Here is an 11,684-nt window from a genome sequence, read left to right on the forward strand (position 1 = left end):
TGTGCCTCATTGCACACATTCAGTCTCTTAAGAGTGCAGGTGTCTGGGCCCTGAGGCCAGCTGCCCAGTGTGTGCCTCATTGCACACATTCAGTCTCTTAAGAGTGCAGGTGTCTGGGCCCTGAGGCCAGCTGCCCAGTGTGTGCCTCATTGCACACATTCAGTCTCTTAAGAGTGCAGGTGTCTGGGCCCTGAGGCCAGCTGCCCAGTGTGTGCCTCATTGCACACATTCAGTCTCTTAAGAGTGCAGGTGTCTGGGCCCTGAGGCCAGCTGCCCAGTGTGTGCCTCTTTGCTGTGCCATCTTTTTTCTCAACACCATGACTGTGAGCTCTCTGGTCACGTTCCTTCTTGGACGTATCAAAACTCACACTGAACCATGAGTTCTGGGTAACAAAGGGTTTATGCTCTAAGGCACTTGTCTTTTGTGCCATTCTCCAGCAGTGGAGCAAACACACACCAAGTGCTCCGAATGTCCCTTTAACCCTGGGTGAGTTCTGTGAATCCGAGTCTTCTCTTTATTTTATTAATGTAGTCAGTTCATTCAGTTAATGATTATAAGGTTTGATATAATGAGAAATGTAAACTGGGAAATTAATTCAACCAAGAAAGTTTATGAAAACCCCATTTTTAGCTGGCTAGTCAGAGCTACAGATAACAACTATGACATGAGACTGGTGTGCTAAACAGTGAGCAGGATGCCTGGACAGAGACTTCAGCCCGCAGACCCGATGTGCTTGCAGGCCCCACACTCTCGCTGAATGGGTGGTGTGAGAACAGAGTACGAAGAACATGCAGCAGACAGTCACCAGAGAATTGGCTGTTCCTGTGTGAAAACCCACACACAATCTGGGATAGCCTATTAGGGCCTTCGTGACCATTTCGACTCTGCTCCATCAAATCTGGTTTTCATCAAGTCTTTACAGTGTCTCACATGTGTTCTGTTCTTCTTGGTCTTTGATCTCTCAAGCATTTTAATGACAGGGATATTAAACATGTTATTTTGTTTTACTCAAAATGTGACAGAGGGTACTGTGGCAAATAGGGAAGCCTCCTAAAATTCATTTTCACCATATTTTGTAGAAGGATATACAGCGGGGCCAGATGCAAATCAAGAGGTATCAGTGTCCAATGGAGAGCACAGTCACTCATTCTGGGGCCATGGGAGTAAATATCATGACAGCTTACATAGTGAAAGCTGGGGAACTGTAGACCAACACATTCCAGTAGCAGAAACCCATGCAGCAAGGCACACAGGATTGCAATAGGGCACATAGAAGGGCTCTCAGGATTACAGCAAGACTCATGGGGTTACAGCAGGTCACATGGGGCACTCGGGGTTACAGAGGGACAGAAGCAGTTACAGAGGGGCATGTGATGTTACCGCTAGGCACAAGGTGTTATAGAGGGAAAAAAGGGATTGCAGAAGGCACATGGGATTAGATCAGGGGTCACAGAGTATAGGTGTCTGGAGCTTCTACCTCGCCTTGAATAGAAGGTAAAATGGATATTAATGGCAAACTCATGAAGGGAAAACAATTGGCATCCAGGGCCCAAAACTTGCTCAAATGTCTAGAAGATCAGTGTCCCCTGGTTATAGGATAACTCCTCTTAATCTCTTTTTATGATGCATATCCTTTAAGAAGCTTCTGGAGTGGCAAGTTTCCATAGGGCATTTTCTAAGGATCTTTCATGTTACTTATCCCTCCCTACAGTACCCCCCTCTGGCCTGCCCTTCCATGTCCCTATTTACCACTTTTAGTCTAATGTTCCCTTTTCACCATATCCCTATATTCTAGCTCCCTTCCCAGAATACCCCCCCCGCCGCCAAGCACTGTCCTTTACTAGTTTCTTGACTTCTCTGAATTTTCATATCGAAACTGAGTAGCTAAGATTTCAAAGCTAGCATTCAGTTACAAGAGAGAACACGTGACGTTTGTCTTTCTGAGTCTGGGTTACAACTCTCAGGATGAGTGTTTCCAGGTCCATCCATTTACCTATGAATTTCATAATTTCTTTTTTAAGAGCTGAATAATATTCCGTTGTGTATATGCAGCACACTTTCATCAACTTTTCATCATTTCCTCGACATCTAGGTTGTTTCTAATTGCTGGATATTTGTAACAGGACGGCAATGAACACAGACGAAAAGGCATTTCTGCAGCCGAGTCTCTGGGTCTGTGTATAGCAGGGGTCTGGTTGTATTACGAGGCATCTCCACAGTGATTTCCGTAGTAGTTACACCAGTTTACACGCCCACCAGCAGTGGCTAAGAATTACCCTTTCTCCATATCCTCACCAGAATTTGTCATTGTTTCTTTTTGCCATTCCAAGAAAGGTAAAATAAAATATCAAAATGGTTTTAATCCACATTTATCTGATGATTAAAGATGTGTTTCTCAACTATTTGTGTTCCTTCTTCAGAGGAACCCCGGTTTAGTTCCTTGCCCCACTATTTTAAGTGGGTTGTTTGTTTTTTGATATTTAGCTTTTGGAATTCTTTGTACATCTCTAGATACTGAGCCTCTGCATAGCTGGTAAAGACGTTCCCACACTGTGTAATTTGCTTTGTCACTTGAATGATGGCGTCCTTTGATGTTCAAAGCCATTTTACTTTCATGTGGTCTCATTTGTCAATTGTTGGACCTAATGCTTGTATTAGAGTCTTATTCCGAGAGTCCTTTCCTGTGCCTGTAAGTTCCAGTGTGTTCCCTACTTCCTCCTCTAGCAGATTCAGGGTATCAGGTCTTATGTTGAGGTCATTGATCCACCTGAAGTTGAGTTTTGTGCCTGGTGAGAGACAGGGATCCATTTTCATTCTTTGCATGTCCAGTTCAACCAGCACCATTTGTTTAACAGTTTCTCTTTTCTCTAGTGTGTATTTGTGCTTCTGTTGTCAAAAGTCAGGTGGATGTAAATGTGGAGATTTAAATCTGGATCTCTAATTCTATTCTACTGATCATTTAGTCTCTTTTATCTTTCTAGACATCATATACTAATGAAACCAAAACAAAGCAAAAAACTTCAATGCCAGGAATGGACTCCCTCTCTAGAAGCTGTCCATCAGGGATCACACAGAGATCTGAACAATATTGGCCATTGTCCCTACTCTTGGTTACCTAGCAGAACTGAATGTAAGATCCTGCTGTTGAAGACCATCCATACATGAGTTGTAGAACAAACAAAGAGAGATCAAGCTGGTGCTGACTCCCTTTACTGGCTAACTTTCATAGTGTTGGAAGATGTTAATGTATTCTAATGGAATGAAAGAATAATCATCAGACTTGCCTACCTGTGAGTCCTGTGAACTATAGTAACAACTAGCCTGGAAAGACGCCCACTGGTGCAACAGTGGTAAAAATATTATGAGAGTAACTAACCACTAATTAATTGGATTTAAATCTGCTTTCTAATATAGAGCCCATTCCTGACAATGACATCAGCTTAGGAACTAGAGGTTAGACAGGTCATAGGACATACAGGAGAATGTAGTACTAGTTTTCTACTAAATAGTTATCAGAGCAAATGGACTCTTAATGACTTATCGTTATACCCATAAATTAATTCATCTCTGAACTCTTATAAGAGAAGTTTCATTATGCAATAGGTAAAAACAACTGGCCAACTTCCAGAGCACAAGAGCCTACAGACTGTTTATCCCTGAACTGGACACCTATATCAAACTTCTGCCTCCCAAGGCTCAGGGATCACTGTGGAAAAGGAGGCAGAAAGATCAGAAGGTGATAGATGACCACAAGGAACCAGAGTCTTCCAAACAGCTAGGAAGTTATTCTTATGAATTCATAACAATGGTGACAGCATGAACAAGTCCCAAGCAAGTTCAAACCAGAAAACATCACAGCACAGATGTGAGGAAAGGGTAAGATGTTCCATCCCCACCTACGAAAATCATGTCAACCAATGGCTGCTGGGAGGGGTAAGGATCATCTCCTCAAAGCATGGGACGCTTGGGAGGTTAATCAGGTTCCAGTGGATGGACCCTCACTGAGGGACATTGGGGACAGTACTAGACTCTATATGCCTTAATATATAAAAATAACATTAACAGCCATACTACAAAAGCACTATTTCCATCACCCTTGCTCTGTATTTCAAATCCTATTATTCAGATCTTGGCCAAGCTACTGGCCTAAATATTCTAAGAAAGAGAAATTTTGTATTTTGTATTCTTATACCAAAATTACATTATTTTTACAAAGATATATTTTCTTCACTATGCCAGGAAAGGAGAAAATGTATGTATGCCTTTTTATTTTTAGAATGACCATATCCTGGTTGCCTCCTATGTTTCTCTCTTTTCAAGCATTCCATCAGGATGTAGGAGCCAAGTTAATTGTCTAATCCAGAGAAAGAAAGCAGAGGTCTTTTCCTGGGCACCGCAAGGTGCTTAGAACTCTGATTCCCTGTGCCAAGCAGTGTTCTAACACCTCAGCCAGTCAGAAAACACCATCTTCTCTCAGCAGAGCTGCCACAACTGGGATGTACCCAGGAGTCTGCACCCAGAATCTTCGATGTCTCATGGCTGAGTCTACACTGTGGCCAGTCATAGAGCCCACAACCCTCCGTTCTTTCAGGTTCTTGGAACCTAATTCTCCCTTAGGTTGAGCACAGCATCATTCCTGAGAAATGCTGGCCCCCAATTCTTAAAGCATCTATTCACAGGTCTTAGTCCAATAATAAAATACTTGACAGTTTATACATCTGACTTCTCTACAGTCACCCTCATTGTTTAAAATTACAAGATACATATTTCCCCTTATTTAAAACAAACAAAAAAAAAGCTAAGCGAAATAATGCTTGGTTAGACTTCAAAAGCAGCGTGTTCTAATAAGAACAGAGACATTTATCTCTCTCTCTTTCAAATAAAAGAAAGAGAAAAATGAGTTAAGCTTACATTACCTTAAAATGCAAGGCATGATTTCTAAGTTTATCTTAGATTTAGAGACATAATCACCTGGGCCCAATTTAATTGATGTTGGGGCCTGGAGGGACTCAAGTCAATGTACCATTGATAGAAAAGTAAAATAGAAATAAAGTAGTATAATGAAAATGAGAAAAAATAGTTTAGCAATTTTTCCTGTGCAATAGAACACACAGTGTTCTCAAAACTGTTAGGTGGTTAGGACGCAATCAAATAACCCAATGACTTCCTCAGTACATGTGTGATGGCTAATGTTCATTATCAACTTGATGGGCTTTAGAATCACCCAGGAGATGCACCGAGGACATCTCTGTAAAGGAGGCTGGGGAGGGAAGCTCCATCCTGAATGCCATGGCATGGGCTTTCAGACCGAAGGAGGAGAAAGCAGTCTGAGTATCTGTATTTACTCATTTTCCTTCCTCACTGCGGACTGCCCCCACCACGGACCACACCCTGTCAGATCAGGGTCCTGCCACCATGCCTTCACACCACATTGGTGAACACCCTGGAAGACTATGAGCCTTCTTTACTCAAGTTGTTTTTGCCATGTTTTTAATCAGTAAGAAAAGTAACTTATACAACAGGATACCATAGGAATTCATATTAATTCGGAGAATTATTTTGCTTCATGTTTTTTAAAGAAATTTCATATCACTTATTTTAGAAGAAGATAAGTTTTCTCCCGGGAGGAACTCCCTGATATGTTGTCTAATCCCAAGTAGTCAATCCTAAACATGTGTAGACATGAGCACCAGTAAATGGACTCAGTGCATTATGTATGCCAATAGAGACAGATAGATGATAGATGGTAGATCAATGGTTGATAGGTAGATGATGGTAGGTAGAGGGTAGAGAGATGATGGCTAGATGGTAAATGATAGCTAGATGGTAGGTAGTAGGCATATAGACAATAGGTAGATGGTAGGTAGATGGTAGAGAGATGGCAGATAGATGGTACGTAGGAGGTAGATTGATGATATAAATGGATCATAGGTAGTATATAGACGATCATTAGATACATGACAGTTGATGGGTAGACAACAGATAGATAGTTGATAGATGGTGAATAGAAAGATGATAGATAGTTGGTAGATAGATGACAGATAGGTAGATGTAGCAGTAACAATCATGGGGAAAACCAAAAATGGAGACGGATTGGTTGGTAGAGAAGTTGGGGTAGTGGCAGAAAGGGAACGGATGAAGATGCAGGATTCATGTATGAAGTTCTCAAAGCATAAAAATATATGTAAAATAAGACAGGTAAGCAGGACCCGCTGAGTGCCAGCACTTGAACCAACATTTGGAAATAAAGCTGCTCATGGTTTCCTCAGAACTTATAATGATTCCATTTGTAGCTGCCCCTAATTTCCCTCTAGTTTATGCTTACTCCACTCAAAAGCAGATGGCTTACTATTAAAACATTTTTATGAACAATTTCAGCAAAATTGGTAATCATACAATATGTTTAAAATATATAAAAAGCATGAATTAATTTCTTTGCATATCGATTTGTCAAATTTCATTCTCTTCTGTTTCCTTATGTTCACGCACAGCAGCTTGTAGTATCAGCATTTGTTAAATATTTTGTGTTTCCAATCAAGAACCTTAACTTTGCATTTAAAAATAATATCGTTTTGAAGGCCTAAATTGGTTGTGCCTTATACCCAAAGCAAGATAATATACAATGTAACATAAGTCAGCTTATAAAGAAAAATGTCTTAATTTTATAGTCATTCAAGCATTTTCCTATTTGAATATATATTCAAAATTCTCTTGTTTAACTTTATAGACTTTAAAGGGTAGAAAATTATTGTGTCATTAAATTACATAAAATTATTTATGTAGGAGTTTACCCCTTGTCTCTTTAGCTCAGAGCCATAGAACCTAGCGTTCCCTCAAGATCAGGCAGTGCTTGTAATTCAGGAGAGGTGAACTGGAGAATATGTATGCTTTGTTTAAAAAGATTTAATTGTTTCATTTGCTTTAAAGACATGTCTGGGATTGATTAGTGAGAGGGTACAAAGGCATCTTGGGGGCATTCAGCTGTCTGGGGACTGTAAGAGATACAGTGTGAGCAGATAGCACAGTCTGATTGTTTCCTCAAAGGCTCTGGAGAGAGTCAAATCCCCAAGTCCCCGTGGAGGACAGGAACAATGTGCCAAGAACCGTCTGGGAGAATCTGCACTTGCCCATGTCCTGCTCTCTGAACAAGTTTTCCATCAACAACAAGGGGCTTCACCATCAAACCTTCGAGCTGGAGAATCAGCTTCCTGAATCCATTTTAAAGAATGCCCATTGGAGTTATTTGCTGTACAATGTACAATAATTTCACATACTTTAAAGCAACCAACAGCCTGGAAGGACAAAAATGATAGGAACTTTTAAAACATCGCTCATTCTCCCTGACTTTGAACTTTAAAGCCTCCTTTTCAGTGATAACAAGGTCTACAATGGAAGATCAAACCTGGAAATCACAGCTTGAATTGCCCATCCAGATGAAGTCATGCAGAAAATGAAACATGTCTGGCAGAACAAGGCCATGGCCAGGGATGCGACAACGTCAGAGGAAAGAACAATGAGTGCCTAACTAGGCCTGGTGCTCCTCCTTCCTCCCAGGACCCCGTGAGTGCATCCCCAACATCCCCTCATCTTCCTCCAGCTCCTCCTTCCTCCCATGACACACTGAATCGATACCCAGCATCCCCTCCTTTACCTTATTCCAGCTCCTTCTTCCTCTTAAGGTCCAGTGAATAGATATCCCTTCCTCTTCCTCCAGTTCCTCCTTCCTCCCATGGTCCAGTCGCTTGTATCAAAGCAGTTTTAGGAAATCAGTATAAATAGCACCTGCAGTAGCATCCACATTAGAGTGCTCATGAACAGAGTCCACAAGTGCCTGCTGGAGGCTTGAGCTGTGTTTGTCATAACTCACATGCAGGAGGCAGAGGGATGAGGCCTCACTGGATAATCCTGATTGCCTACATGTAGGTCAGAGCTGACAGAATCAAGCCTTGAGAGCCGAGAAAGGTCACGGTCCTCCTATCTGATTCAGAGCATCTCTCTATGTCTCTTTCTTTTCTCTCCTAGATTATAAGGCTGTGACAGGGATTATCCCAGATCTCTTAGATCTGTTCATAGCACCCTGCCCTTTTGGGCCACCTACTCCATGAGCTTCACTTAGCAGCTGTGATGTGGGGGGGGGGCAGACAGTGGGCCTGCTTTGCTTCATCACTAGCTTTTACCCTGACACAGGGATTTCCTTTTCTCCAGGTACCTGACATCCACGGGATTCCAAGTGTCAACCTTTCTAGGTTACCGAAAAATTTCCAAACAAGCTACCATACTTCTGACTGCATTTTAACTACTTTATTGATGAAAATCCCTAATAGTGATGCATTTCTGTAAGGTTTTCTTTTTCAAGGATGCTACCAGACTGTTCCAGCTGCTCCACAGTAAGTGTTTCTTTTTTTAAAAATGTGCTTGAGAGAACAGAATATAAAGTGGGTTTTATGATCTGTGATTTGTATTTATGAGAAAACAATTCTTTCTCAAACTTCTTTCCTAATTTCCAGCCCTTTAAGTAACTTTACAGCTTACATTTATTAAATCTTTTTAAAATGTTAATATTAATTGTAATCATGTATATGTGTGTGTCTGCATATACGTATATGCAGGTGAGTGCATGTGCCCACAAAGGGCAGAGGCATTGGACTTCCCTGGAGCTGGAGTTACAGGATGTGGGTGGTAGGAATCAGCTTGGCTCCCCTGCAAAGCACTTGCTCCTAACTGCTGAGCCATCTCACCAGCCCCTACGGTAAATTTTAATGTAAGAATGCCTCTGAAGAAGAATGCTGGGCTCTTACAACGATGGTGGGCTACCTCAGAAATGAAACACGCAACTTAGAGAGTGCTGGAATTTGAGGAAACCTTGTTCGGTGCTTAGGGAGGCCAAGGGGCTTGTTCTTTGTAAAATGACGGCCTAAGCTGGCTACAGAACTCAAAACCCCTAGACCCCAGTCCTCTGTGTCTAGGTGATTGATAAGCCGCTGCCCTCGGGTAAAGAGAAAACGTACTATACCTTATTTACTGGGAAAGGAAACTAAAAAGTTACCCTCAGAGCTACTTGATTGGTGCGGCTTTAGACTGAGTTATAATTAACCTAGAGTGTGATTCCATATGTGAGATCCACCTTCCCACCCTGGTGTTTGACAGACGTCTGCTGGGGATCTCGTGAGGCTCAGGCACATTCGCAGTGAGGGACAAAGTGGCTGAGAGGGGTACTACTGACTCTTCAGCCAGAGGCTCAAAATCCTCCTGTTAGTTTAGTTCTGAAGAAGCGATGCCCAGGATTCTAATGCTTTGTGTGTGCATCAGTGTGAGTGTGTGTGCAGGTGAGCATACACTTTTGCACACACGCTGTGGAGGCCGCAGGCCAAGCTCAACTGTCGGTCTTCAGAAACCATCTACCCTGCTGTTATCCAAGACTGCGCTTCTCATCGGTTGGCCTAGGCTGAGTGGTCAGTGAGCCTGTCTTCACCTCTCAGGGATCGAGTGATGAAAGCCTGTCACCACACCTGCCTTCTTACATAGGCTCTGCGGAATCTGACCTCATGTTCCAGTGCTTGTACTGACTGTGCTGGCCAAGTCATCTCTCCAGCCCAGGATTCTGCATCTGCCAGTCTTCCCTGGTGAACCCAGATCTCATTTTTATTCCTGTCACTGAAAGGCCCGGACACAAATTTTCCCTCTTACAGGTTTCAGGTTTGGTATTAGGCTCAACTTCAAGGTCTAGGGTGTAGTGTAAAGGAGATGAAGTTATTAAGGGAAAGAATGTGCCCGTGTTCTTCCTAGTCCTGTATCCTGAGGTGTTCAGACATTCAAGAAGAGCCAGTGACAACAGAAACGAAAGCACAACCCAAGGAGACCAACAAAATAGACGCTAGCGTTTACTTGGTCCACCTGGCGCCACATAATGTCAGCGGTCCACTTATAGGTCTGCATTTTGCATCATCTCTGGTGCCAAAAAAGGAAAAGCTCCTATTTTCCAGACTCTAGTTTTGGTAGGATCTTGATGTTGGTCAAAACCGTAAAACTGAGCTTCAATAATATCAGACAGAGGCAAAATGAGATGGGTGCGCATGTGGGTGACATTACATGGTCAGAAATAAGAAAGAGCTCTTAGTTCATTCAGACAACGTGATGAGTTTCATAGCCTCAGACCCTGGGACACAGAGCTGGTAAGGTGCCCAGATCCTCAGTGCTTGACTGTCCCTAAACAGGATGACTTCCATATAAGGACTAAGCGTTATGGAGAGGAGAGGAAGGACACACCGTGCCAAGCAGGTCCGAATTTCATCAAAGTCTCTTCATTTTCAAATTGAAAAAAGCAGGAACATCTTGTTTGACTTGGATAATAGGGTCTGCCATTGTCCAGTTGCATCTGAAATCGCTGCACATCTACTGAAAACAGCTTAAATGCTTAGAGCTCAGAACTGCAGGAATAATGAATGCATATTTTTAAATGTCTTTTCAGAAGTACTACAGTTCTCACTGTCAATTATGGGAAAACAATTTTCTTTAAACTACTTTTGTTCAACTTTGACTTGAGTGTTACCAACCTCATCAGATTTACATCAAATCACAAGGTACACCTACAATTTCCAGAGCCTGTGTATTTTTATTTGCTTAATGTGCTTGAGATTTTAGATTCCTTATAGAAGTGTTTTTTTTTTTCTTCTAACTTTGAAAAACAGTTATTGTTGTGAGCACAGTGAAAATCCCCTTCTCTGACGGCAATTGACAGTGACTTACTTGATGCTCCTAAGACTCTGGACACATGAATATTTCCCATAAAAAAAGACATTTTCCTGCATCAGAATTCAGCTAATGATAGCTGATGGTCTGAGACTTAACTGATGTTTGTTTTTAGAGGTAAAGTTTTATCAGCACGTTGCCACACTTACATGCTGTTGATAATTTTATATGCTTCTCTGGGAGAGTTGAGAAGGTGATGCAGAGGTTGCAGGGTCCACAAAGCCTAAAATACCCAGGAATTGTTTCGGAAAACGTTGGATACTCATAGTCCCTATTCTGTGTGATGTAACGCATCCACCAATCCAGAAAGCTGGTGTTGCTATGTAGCTAACAGCCATTAAGTGTCTACAGCTGCTCTAGAAATGTCATTTAAGGAGTCAGCAGAGGCCCCCACTCAGTTAGCTGTCCTGTCTCTTTTATGTCCTCCATGTAAAGCTCCGTGAAAGCTCTGACTTGACTGTCATGATGCCAAATCTTTTGAAGATTATAGGCCAGTTGCTCTATAAAATGCCCATCAATTGGTTTTGTTTCCTGATCTTTCCTTATAAGATGATCCAGACTAAGTACCTTTGGCAGGGGCGCACAAGCAGGTGCGCCCATTGGACCTTTCCCTTCACATCTTTGCAAAGTTTTAATGGTGTCCAGCCTACGAGAGATGCTTGTGATGGTCTGATTGTGTGGAGATGTCTGACAGCACTTATTTTTAATTCATTATGCATGCTTGACCAGTGTTTGGGAAGGCTGAGGGGTGTTGTACCTGTGCCTTTGTGTCTCCAGTGTTGAGTGGGGGCAGGGGAGATTAGTCCTTACTGTCTTTTCTTTCTCAACTGCATTTCCTCATGAAAATTACATGTTAGAATCTATTTTTAAAACGTGTATGTATGTGTGTATATGTGGGTATATATGCATGAGTGTGGATGTATGTATATGTGTG

At 42.0% G+C, this 11,684-nt stretch overlaps 1 non-coding gene across 1 annotated transcript; it reads right to left on the reverse strand.

Moving 5' to 3' along the window:
• Window positions 1–337: 337 nt before the first annotated feature.
• LOC115070255 lies at window positions 338–465 on the reverse strand. Its single transcript, XR_003849442.1, has one exon. It is a non-coding gene; the product is annotated as a small nucleolar RNA SNORA40 (small nucleolar RNA).
• Window positions 466–11,684: the final 11,219 nt, after the last annotated feature.

The sequence above is a fragment of the Nannospalax galili genome, unplaced genomic scaffold (genome assembly GCF_000622305.1).
Source record: "Nannospalax galili isolate Female #2095 unplaced genomic scaffold, S.galili_v1.0 scaffold15, whole genome shotgun sequence".
Classification (NCBI taxonomy): Eukaryota; Metazoa; Chordata; class Mammalia; order Rodentia; family Spalacidae; genus Nannospalax; species Nannospalax galili.